Source organism: Carya illinoinensis, chromosome 9 (assembly GCF_018687715.1).
Source record: "Carya illinoinensis cultivar Pawnee chromosome 9, C.illinoinensisPawnee_v1, whole genome shotgun sequence".
NCBI lineage: Eukaryota > Viridiplantae > Streptophyta > Magnoliopsida > Fagales > Juglandaceae > Carya > Carya illinoinensis.
This window is the reverse complement of record NC_056760.1, coordinates 36,484,225-36,496,570: the sequence shown is the minus strand read 5'-3', so window position 1 is coordinate 36,496,570 and position 12,346 is coordinate 36,484,225. Positions and strand designations below refer to the sequence as shown.

Below are 12,346 nucleotides of genomic sequence, written 5' to 3'. Positions count from 1 at the left end.
TGGACTGTGGGGAAAAAAGACTAGGTGGCAATGGACAGAAGCAGGCCGGCGAGTCGCCGGTGTTGGGCGACAACAGGGACGGCGACACTCGAGGGTGCTGGGTGACGGGAAGGAGGGAGGGGGATGCGGGAGTGGGATGGTTCAATATATACGGTGGATGGTTCGAAATTCAAAATTTTAAATGCTAGTTTCAGCAGGAAAAATTAAAAAAAGGAAAAAATCTACGCAACAGCCACTATTTGGCTGCATCTTTGCACGCATGAGGTGGCCCAAGTAAATTTCCCCTTTCTCCCTCACAGCTGCACGTTCCCTCTCTGTTTCACTCATTTGAAATTCACCCGTCCTCTCCTCCCACCCACACGCATTTTCGAAATTTCACTCCCCGCGTTCACCCCTTCCTCTACCCAGCGACTCGCGCCCTGCTTTCGCCCCTTTGCCTAGAGCCCCGCGGTCTCCAGTTCGTGGATTCTCTTCTGCAGATTAGTACTCCAGTTCGTGGCTGATGATCACCTCCCTTCGTTCGCCCATGCACTCGTGCTTCTTCTTCCCCAGTTGGTGAGATTTGTTTGGCCACCCTTTGCCCAGCAGCAGCTTCCCAGGTAATGTTGGAGATATTTTGTTCCTTGTATTATTATTTCCGTTTGTGTACTGAGAGAGGTGAAGGGAGGCCACGAAAGTTTGTTTGTGATATGGATTTTGTGAGATGGGTATTGAAAATTTTGGGACTTAGGGTATTTTTCCTTCGTGTTTTCCTGATTGTCGCTTCTTTGAGCAGTTTGTCGCATTGTTTGAGCACTAGGTTGCAAAACCCATTAGATATTGGTTCTAGTCTTAATCATAGCTTCTGATTTGTGCATTTATGTATAGCAAGTATGGGTAAAGGTTCGTTTGCTTTAATCACTAAAATGTCTTTACCTGCTGCTTTTGGGTGTCTATTACTTTTGCAATTGCTATTAGCTTTGGTTTAGGTGCTAGATGTAGAGAAAAGAAGAAAAGAATGGCTCATGTTTCCTTATGTGAAAGTTGATAAATGCCCAATTGGTTATGTTTTTAGAGAGATTGTACCGAGCTCTCCCAATGGCTGTTTAAGTACCTTGTTAATTTTGTATTAAAAAAAATTTCAATATGCCTTTCTACTGTGGATTATAGCTACTATTAAGCACTACGCTCAGTCATCTTGACTCTTAAATGACACCAAGCTGTACCAAAGACTCTTAGCACGCACATATACATTTTTATGATCTAAGCATATGTGGTAATTAAGAGAAAGATACAGGTAGATTGAACAAGTCTTTCAAGAATTTAATAATAACAATGTGAGGATTTCTTCTTTATCCTTTTTCTGTTACTCAAGAACATTTGCATTTGGCGAACATAGACAGAGTTGAACTGCACATTTATCAGAGATTAATTGTTATTCCTATACCCCCTTCCTTTTATTTAGTGCACTTCCACAAATGTAGGAGATATGCTCAGTTTACCCCCTTCAATTGTGAACTGGTTGTGCTATTTGCAAAATTTTTATGTATGGACGAGATGATTTTTCTTGCTTTTTTTGGCTTGCTGCCTAATCTTGTTCTGTTGATCTTTTGTTGATCCAGGAAATTATCAAGGTCTGCAACTAAAAGTAAAAGCTAATCTTTTTTTGGTATTCATACCCAAGGAAGATAGTGAGTCAGCTAGTTTTTGTTGGCGACCAAATTGTGAAGTATTAATTCAAGTCTTATCTCTTGGTGGCTAAAAATGGACTCACAGATATGCTCATTTAAATGCAGGGACTAGCATCTGAGCCATGAAAACTCACGAGTCACCTACATTTTTTTGTTGGTTGAAGTAGTTGTATTTTATTCGAAGCACAATGGAAGTACTTCTTGTTGTATACATCATTTGCTAGAGGAGAACATTCGTACAAGAGAAAACGTAGTTTGGAAGATGTGGGATGACATCTTGTGGCCCGAGTACGAAGTTCGAAAAAGGAAAGATAAAATGAGAGACAGAGAGACAACTCTTCCAAAGGAAAAGAGAATTATTGTGTTTGTACTGGATTGTATCTATTGTAATAGTTTTGGCTTAATTCGGATAAATTGTAACATGTAAATAGATGGGTATGTTCTATATGGTTTCTGAATGGACCAAATGTAATGGTACTCCCCCTATGTTTTCTGTTTGTACTTGGACAACAATTAACTTATGATGTTTTGGTTCCGATAAATTTCCAACTGTTGTGATGAAAATATGGAGGACTGTGTTTTCGTTTGGTGTTCTTGGTCTAATTTCTTGCGGTGTCTGCCACTTAGCATTTATTAAACAGAGCAGGAATTTTTAGTTGAATTCCCTTGGACTGCTATTGTCGAAGAGCCTCCGACTGCCCCTCAAACAAGGTAGCAAGTACCACTTCTTCATGGCATTACTGTTCTGAATAAGTTCCCCACCCTAAACTTGGATTTACAGAGTGATAGTAGCTCGTAGATGCAATGGAACTTCTACAGTTTCATCGAGAACTACTTGCTTATGCTTTGTTATAATAAATTGTAAATGATAAATAGCCTGCCTATCCAACGTTCAATCATAGATCCTCTCACACATTGCAGAGTGACCAAAACTTGAGAAATAACATATCACATCATCGATGCCAAAAAAAGCTATTACATTTCACGTGTTCGGATAGAATGTAAAATAGGAAAAAAAAAAAACTATGCGACAGCTCTGCACCATCAGCTGTGTTTTTCAATGGGCTTACAGTGTGGTAGTATGAAGCATTAAGGGCGTCCCCTTTATCATTCCTGAATTCACCAACATCATCATGTCATTTTTCAAGGAAAGCATATCAGGACATACATGCAAGCAGAGCATATAGCATTCAATTACAACAGACTGGTCGAATTATTGTTCATTAAAGAGAAAAGGAAGTCATTTTACACAGTTACACTGTCAACATTGTTTCCAACAACACCAAAAAAGTTCACAATTGGATTGGCAGTCAACCCAAGGCTTGTACTTATTCCAGCATACTCATGCTACTATTGGAGTTCAACCTGCCAACAAAAGTACCAATAACTCCTATCAAAGTGCATCAAAGCAATAACATGATCCAAATGTATTAACTGGTCAGACTAAAAAATACAAATATTTTTCTTACCTTACCAGACCTCTTATCGGGAACAATAAAGCTAAAGATAGCCTTGAGTCGAGGTGCAGGTTCTTCAGTGGTAACTGTTGTAAGAAGCTACAAATTCATGGAACATTGAAGTTAAACGATTAAAGCATTTTTTTGAAATCCGTGGATGAATATTAATTTATTTATATTTAAAACTTGAATCCACCATTTTATAAGTCTAAGAGAAGGGATCTCCATGTAATGAAACTAACAAAATATTTAAGTATTTAAAACACCTGAGATTCAAAATGATATAGAAGTAGAACAAACAAATTAATGAATAAGCTAGGTACGAGAACAGCTGAACAAGTCCAATAACACTGAATTGAAAAGCTAAGTACTAGTCAAAGTAAAAGCAAAAGCAACACCGAAACTGATTCTAATTAGTACATCTTCCTTAATATAATAAGCTTTACCTCCAAATACAAGTACTCAAATAATTGGCAATAATCAATAAAACTAGTACAGAATCGTTATTTCCATCAAGACAACATTTATTTTAAAATGGAGACAAATATGAACTAATAATTTAGTACTCTCAAAACAGAGACAATATCAGGGAATCTTGATTTTGTCTCCCTTGTTTTCTAATATTTCGAAAGAGGAGTTGAGGATAAGCCCCACACAAAGATTCGGTAAATGACTAGATGCCAATAGTGATATCTTGTTTCTGCATTGATATGATTCTTACTGGTTTACTTGATATCAGTGGCTTGCTTTTCAAAAACTAAAAACAAAACAACAGAGGAGAGGATGTCATCCGAAGCATCTTCGTTCGTGTTTTGTTGGTGAATTAACTTAATTCATTCAAGAAAAGTGGATACCAGTCTTTTGAATCTGTGGAAGTCGGAGAGACAGGCTTCGAGTTTACGTCGTTCACGCTTACAACATTCCTTATTGATGCAAAACATTGCTTGTGTACGACAACTATCACGAGCAATTCCTTTCACATGTGATGGACTGTTGATTGTGTGGTACGACTAGAACATGTTTGAATCGTTTGATGATGTTCAGTTTTAAGAACAAAGAAACATATAAAAATAAATTTAATGAACAGAACGATGGATATAGATTTATCTGGAAGCTAAAGGAGAGCATCCAAAACATGTTCATTAATAGGGAATGAATTTGTTCCAGTCTACCACTCACATAAAAAAATGCTACCGTTAAACTTGCTTCAGCTCTTCCTCAGAAATCCTACTATTAAACTTGCATATTTTATATCAAATGAAAACACACTCGTGCATTTTTCTCCTTGCCCTAAGCCACAATATCCATCTCACAAAACCCTAAATTCACCTTATCTACAAGAACAATGTCCAATATGGAAAGAAAAATGGACTTTTAGGGATGCTAAAGATATGTGTGCTCTCTAAGGATGGGACTTCAAGCAGACTTGCCGTTGATAATGGTAAATGTCCACTACGAATTATTCAGTTGCACTTATGGAAAGAAAATAGTTTGTCATGTGTTACACATCGCCAAAAAAGAATTCATTGAATCTTAAAGATAAAATCAAAATCCTTTCTCAATGCCACAAGTCTAATTATCTTTTGTGATTAATCATTATACACAATCCTGAAGCATTAATCATTTGTTAACCTTACCTTTGGGATTCGACCCTTCAAGGATTTGTGTGACAAGTCGATTACTTGTATAAAAATATGAGAAGGGTGAATATTGCACGTAAGATTGTTGTAGCTAAGATCCAAGATCGATACACAGGCTATATCCCAAATGCAATGGGTATTTCTCCACTAATAAAGTTATGACTAAGGTTATCGTGTCGTAGCGAAAACAAGCTATCTTCGTTATAGACAATGCTTCTATTTAAATAGTTTATACTAAGGTCTAAAAATTCCAAATTAGTTAAATGGCCTAGAGTGGTAGAGATTGGACCGACAAGCATGTTGGAACAAAAGTCTAAATAGGTCAAATCTTTCAAAATCCCTATTTTGGGAGAAATGGATCCATTGATTTTATTCCAACTAAAGTGTAAAGATTCCAAATTAGTTGAATGGCCCAGGGTTGTAGGGATTGGACCAACGAGCATGTTCAAATAAAGGTTTAACACTACAAGAAAAATGCCCATTTCCGGTGAGCCTTTCGCTGGAAATACGAGCAAATATCTTCGAAATTACACATTGTCGGCAATTTTGAGTTGCCAATGGGTTGTTGCTTTTGTCAATAATTAATCACCAAAAATAGTCATAAATGGCAAAAAACTTGTTTCTGGACAAGTGTACTCGTCGGAAAATATTTTAAAAATATATAAAAAAGAAAACAAATTTGCACTAGAACAAACCACATAAGAAATATAATACACATCCAAATCAAATTATAGGTTCTTGCTCAGAAAAGCAATTGCACAAGCAAGAAATTAAAACAATTTTCTTTTTAATAAGTAAAAAATTGAAACAAATTGACTTCTAACTGCAATATTAAATTGATATGTGAGATACGGTGCCATATGCTTGCACAAGTAAGAAATTGAAACAAATTGACTTCTAACTACGCTCATCAATTGCAGAGTAGGTGCTGTATGCTTGCATGTTGCAAAAAATGAACCATTATGAGAAATAAAGAGACAAAGCAACACTATATGTTCAAAGTGGATTTCCAAACCACTGAAAAAGTCAAGTTATAATAGAAATCCAAATTGATGTTCATTACTACTTTGCATTCTTTTTTAGCTCATTAGTGTAAAGTCAAGGCAATAAACACCAGCTCCCAATCTTACAAACACAACAAAAGGAGAAGATCCAAATAATGCATACCTTGCGATACCTCTAAGTTCGACTGAAAGTGAAACCTAAGAGGTGAGAAAACAAGTTATATGATTACGAAATAGACACAATAGTAAAATAATGACCAGTCCATACATAGGGTGTTTTAGACATCCCATGTATTGATGGCGATGGGGACGGGTCAGCAGGCTAGAACAAGTTATAGAGCAAAAAGTAGCTGTTTTTTTTTTTTTTTAAAGAGACGAAGGTCACATATCCATGAGTGACCCCCTCCTAATTTTATTAATAGCCCTCATTTGTGGCGGAAGAAAACCGTGATTATAACCTGATGCCTGGGGGTTACAGAAGAAAGACCCAAAACTCAGGCATAAAAAACAAAGGACACCCAAACAAAGTACAAAGGAAAACATGACTCCTAGACCCAAAACCAGACTTAAGAAAAAAAGGAAGCACCTGCAAAAGAAACCACCAAGAAGTAAGGATAAAGTAATGCGAACCAAAACAAAAGCATACCTGGAAAAGCCACTACGAAGTACGAAGATAGGGAATGCCCAGTCTATCCATACGGAGAAGACCCCTAAGGTTACTTGGCAAACCGTGATCCCCTACCCACTCCATGTTCGAACCTCCAGCACCTTGCTTGGCAAGATAGTCTGCCACAGCGTTACCTTCACGATAAATATGTTTCATCGTATACTCCATGCAAGAAAGGTAGGCATGTAATTCATCCCAAAAATCCTCTAAGTACCAAATATTACATGTTCCTTTAGTGAACCAAGTGACAAGGAGTTGAGAATCAGTCTCAATCTGAATCCTAACAAACCCAAGCTGATAACAACGACGAACCCCTTCCACTAAGCTTCTCATTTCAGCAAAATTATTGGACCCCTGTCCCAGAAAAACAGAATAAGCAACCAGAAGCTTACCACCTGCATCTCGAATCACACCCCCTGCACCTGCCATCAATATTCAGTTTCACCCAATCCTGAGGGGGTCAAGTCCACTGCACCACTCTAACTTTCTTCGGGATCATTGATAAAACTGGAATATCCAGGCGAGTAAGAATATCTACGTCCTTGTTGGAAATCTTGGAAACTCTCATAGTCAACTGCATAATATTCCTAATCCAATATTTAATAGCCTGCCAGACCTCCTCAGCCGTGTAATACTTATCTTCATATCTAGTTTTACATCTCCTATCCCATATCTTCCAAGAAATAATAGAGGGAATGAGCCCAAAAATAATCCTTAGCTGTGAAGACTGGCTAGCGCGCCGGAACCAAAAATTAATTTGCTCTTTCCAAGTTTGGAAAACCCCCATATAAACACCAAAGTGAGTCGCAGCCAGATGCCAAATTTGTCTAGCAAAATCACTAGAACAAAGAACATGATTCAGGTCCTCTATATGACCCCGAGAACAGCAGTTGCATTTAGAAACAATGGGGATACCAGCCATTCTGATCTTCTCATCTACGCTCAAGCAATTGTGAATAGCCTTCCACATCATAATGGAAATTTTCTTAGGGAGATTATTATGCCAAATCCAAGTAGCCCAAGTTAAGGAAGGCGCGCGAACCCTTATACAATCCCAAGCACTTTTTGTAGTAAAGTTTCCATCATCTGCTTTCAACCAGATTAAGCCATCCTGACCATCCTTTCTGTTAGCCAAGAACTTATACAAATCAAAAGCTTTTTGATGACCCACAAGCCTTTCTAGAAGAGTGATATCCCACCCATTTTCAATTCAACACTCTTTAATTTTCAACTCAGGATTTGTCAAAATAGGATGATTGCGATGAAGAGGACCCCCCTCCTCCCAATTATCATACCAGAACGAAATATTTCCTTCTCTCACCATCCATTTAGATCTATTTAGAACCTTCGGAATGCATCTGGCAATCGACTTCCAAAAACGAGTTCCCTTAGTGGGCTCCAAAAGGGATAAATGTTTACCATTAGCATACTTTTCTCTAAAGAAATGAGCCCATAAAGAATTGCCTTTAATGAGACGCCAGGCCAATTTCCAATGCAAAGCCTCTTGAATATCGCTAAAATCCCTAATGCCCAAGCCTCCTTCATCAGGAGGTCTACAAATATGAGTCCAAGAAATCCATTTCTTTTTCCCTTTGCCATCAGAATCACCCCAAAAGAAAGAACTCAAACGTCTATTAAGAGCTTTGATCACTACCTTTGGAACATGTAAAACAGCAAAAAGGTGAATGGCTATACTAGACAGAACATGACGAAGAAGAATAAGGCGACCACTCGCAGAAAGCAGTTTCATTTTCCAACTTGTGATTTTCTTTTTTACTTTTCCAAGAAGCTCACCAAAATCAGAGACCCTCAATTACCCACCACAATAGGCATACCCAAATACTTGAAAGGAAAAGAGACTTCCAAAAAGCCAGAGAGACAAAGAAGAGAATTCTTTCTGTAGGTCAGGATCCTTTTAGAGAAATAAATAGCGCTCTTCTCCGTGTTGAGAACTTGGCCAGTCCAATTCTCATAAAGCTGCAAAACCTTCATCAGATTCCTTAAAGACCTCCGACCACCATTAGCAAAAATGACTATATCATCAGCATACATAAGATGAGAAATAATAGGGGTACCTATGGCTTGAGTAAAATGACCATTTTTTCCATGCTTGAAAGACTGCTTAAGAAGACGAGAGAGCACCTCTTGCATAATGATAAACAAGTAGGGAGAGAGAGGATCTCCTTGTCTCATACCATGATCAGCTTTAAAGAAACCCATGGAAGTACCATTCATATTAATAGAATACCAAGGAGTGGTAATACACTCCTTAATCAACTCACAGAAATGGGGAGAGAAACCAAAAGAAACCAAGGCATGTAACAAAAAATTCCAGTCCACTCTATCATAAGCTTTCGACATATCAAGTTTAACCATAATATTACCACCAATTGATTTTTTATGAATAGAGTGCACCATCTCCTGAGTTAAACTAATGTTCTCAAAAATACTACGTCCCGGAAGAAAAGCCCCTTGCTCTTGAGAAATCATCTTAGAAAGAAGCTTAGTCATGCGACCCACTATAATTTTTGCACAAATCTTATAAACCACCATGCAGAGACTAATAGGCCTAAACTTGTCAAAACTAGTGGGTTTATCCATTTTAGGAATAAGAACAATAGAAGAGGCCGTATAAAACCTGGGAAGCGACTTATTATGAAAAAAATCCAAAACAACTTCCAACAGGTCTACATTGACAATATCCCAGCATACTCGAAAGAAACCAGAGCCAAAACCATCCAGACCAGGACTACTATCAATAGGAATACTGAAGAGCGCAAGCTTAATATCCTCCATAGAAGGGGAACTACACAACTCCATATTCTCTTCCTCAGTAATCACAGGTTGAATCAAATCACTTAAGTTAGGAAGCTCACGAGTGTCACTTTGACCCAAAAACAAATTAAAATAATCCACAGCAGCCTTATGAATATCAAAAGGAGTATTAAAAGAAGTGCCATCAGCTATGCACATGGTACTCACCCTTTGTTGATTTTTAGTATTCAGATAAGCATGAAAAAATTTAGAGTTATTGTCCCCATCAGATAACCAACTTTTCTTGGCTAAATGAGAAAGACGAGTGTTTTCCCTATTCATCCAAATATCCAATTCCAATTTGGAAGTCAGGAGATCATTTTCACCTTCCTCATTAAACCTAGCTTGAAAACGATTATCCAGATTTTCAATACGGTTCTCTAATTCAGAAATATTCTCCTTAGTCCTACCAAAAACCCGTTTATTCCAATCTCTAAGAGCCACCTTGAGCCCTTTTAATTTAATAGAAAGATTATTAAGCCCAGAACCATGCCCCTCTTGATTCCAAACCCCCTTCACCAAACTAAGAAAGTCAATATGATCAGTCCACATATACTGAAATTTGAAAGAACTAGGACCATACCTGAAGGGGTTCTCCCCCGTTTTAATAATAAGAGGGGAATGATCCGACGTAGTGCAAGCCAAAACCTGGTAAAACACATTAGGAAAACAATTAAGTAAATTAGAATCAATAAAACAACGATCTAACCTTGCCCAACTACGAGCCAAGCCGCTTTGATTGTTGCACCAAGTCATTTGCGGACCTTTAAAGCACATATCCAACAACCCACAAGTTTGAAGACAAAGATTGAAATTCTCCATCACTGCAAAAAGACGGGGATGACCACCTCTTCTTTCCGAATCGTCTCTGATGATATTAAAGTCACCACAAAGAATCCACGGAAGATTTCCAGTATCCATAGCTTCCAAATTCTCCCAAAGCATCTTTCTTTCTAGCTGATTACACTTAGCATAAACAACCGTAAGGATGAAATGAAACCCTTGCTCCTCAACTCTTACCGTCATAAATTGATTTGAAGCTCCCAAAAAATGAATTGTAACGTTCGAGTTCCACAACAACCAAATTTTACCATTATGTGCTTCATTAGTAGCAAAGAACTCATACCTCCATTGACCCAAAAAGGAAGGGATTTTTTCCTCACGCATAAACGCTTCAGCCAAAGCAACTATACTAGGCTTATAAGTTTTGATAATATTCTTAATCTGAATTTTGGAAGTTCTGACCCCTCTAATATTCCAAAATAAAATAGGACTGATCATAGATTAAGTTTTGAGGGACGAATTACAACCCTAGTGGAATTCCTTTTTTGAAACTTGCCCATGGACTTTCGCGGTCGTTGTTCTGAGTCAGTGCAATACTCTTTTCTCATGTCCTCCTTAAAACTGTCTTTCTCTATTTCCTGATCTGATTGGACTTCGTTATTTAGCTCCTGCTCTCTCGTTTTAATAGCTTCCTCGTCATCATTTACCTCTTCTATATAAACCTCATGCATGCTATGCCCAACCATATTTTCAATGAGCAAAGAACACGTCCCTTCATACCTCTTCACCTCGGAATGGCCCCTAGGCAAAACCACTTCCGTGATAGTCTCTTGAACCTTCAAACACTGGTCCATGTCCGCATCAGGTCCCTTCTCACCTTGGTTCATAGGTGTCATCTCTTCATGAAACTTCTAAATCACATCTCTATTCAAACATTGTTCCTCATATGATGTCGTATAACTTGTAAGACAAATATCTGCAATAACATCCTCCACTTGAATAGCCCCTGCATCCTTTAAATTCTGTTCCACTAGGATCAACGGCATGTCATGAGAAGCCTAGATTTCTGAGGGAATTTCCTGCGTCATCATCGTCTCGCCTACTTTTTTATCCGAGACCATAACCAACTGCATAATCGGCTGCACCTGGATTTCTTCCTGAGCCTTCTCGCTTTGAACCGAAACTTGGACTTGAGAGGAAGACCCCTCTTGGTGAACCACTCCCGTCTCTAATTTTCCATTTCCTTTAAGGGTTCCAAAGTTTGCTTTTCCGTCAGTTTTACCGCACCCTCCTCATGCTTCTCAATTTGTTTAACCCACTGTTTCTCTCCCTTCATCCTCTTCTGTGGCTCCCCCATCTTACGGCATGTTTTTGAATTGTGTCCCTGACACTTATAGAAATGGCAATAAGCCAGCAAGGTCTCAAACACAACCTCCTGCCGCCAACTACTTGGAATCCCAGGTTTGCCAATCCAGAAAAATGATATTGGCTCCTTAGATGAATCAACCTCAAGGCAAACCCAAGCCCCATCTGTTCTTGTCGCACAAAGTGTAGAGTTATCGCATTTTATGAATTTTCCAATAGGTGCAGTGAGCATTTTCAAAACTGAAGGTTGATAGAAGTTGGGTGGTAAACCCGGTAAAAATACCCATACCGGAACACATGGAGGCTCAAAATTTTCATCGAAGTCCGGTGTCCATGCAAATGGTCTATAGAAAACTCCATTGATATCGCACGATTCCCTGGACAGAGCCTTGTTATAATCTGTCTCGTTTGTCATCCGAATGAAAACATGTCTCGGGCGTTGCATTGCAAAACCATAGGCATTGAAGACAACCCCCAGCGACTGCGTATGAAGGATCGCACCGCATCTAAAGATGGTCTCTGCTTGAGAAACTTTAAGACGATGGAAAAATGAAAAGGCTGGGCCATTCTCTCGATCTCCTCCGCCGAGAAGGTGAAAACCAGTTCACCATCTAAAACTTTTGGCTGCCGTAAAGGAACCTCCATCTCTGGAAGTGGCTGTGGCACCGCCGAAACGAGATCGGCGAAAGATTTGGGCTGGGCTGCCAGAGGCGGCGAGCCATCAGGGGCTACCATGCAGCTGGCGTAACGTAACCTTCGTTCGTAAACTTTGAAACCCTAGCAGAGCATTTTTCAATCTAGTGGTGTCTTGGACCTGTCTTTTAGAGACATTGACTTAATCATGCCTTAATAAAAATCCTACACAGTATTTAGGATTTGCTTCCTTCTGTTATGACTATATAAAGGACATTGTATTAATTATTTTGGTTTCTTAACATATGATACA

The 12,346-nt window shown here is 38.7% G+C and overlaps 1 long non-coding RNA gene across 1 annotated transcript; it reads left to right on the top strand.

Annotated features, from left to right (window-relative positions):
• Nucleotides 1-202: 202 nt before the first annotated feature.
• LOC122276452 lies at nt 203-2,212 on the top strand. Its single transcript, XR_006228853.1, has 3 exons — nt 203-599; nt 1,602-1,670; nt 1,776-2,212. It is a non-coding gene; the product is annotated as an uncharacterized LOC122276452 (long non-coding RNA).
• Nucleotides 2,213-12,346: the final 10,134 nt, after the last annotated feature.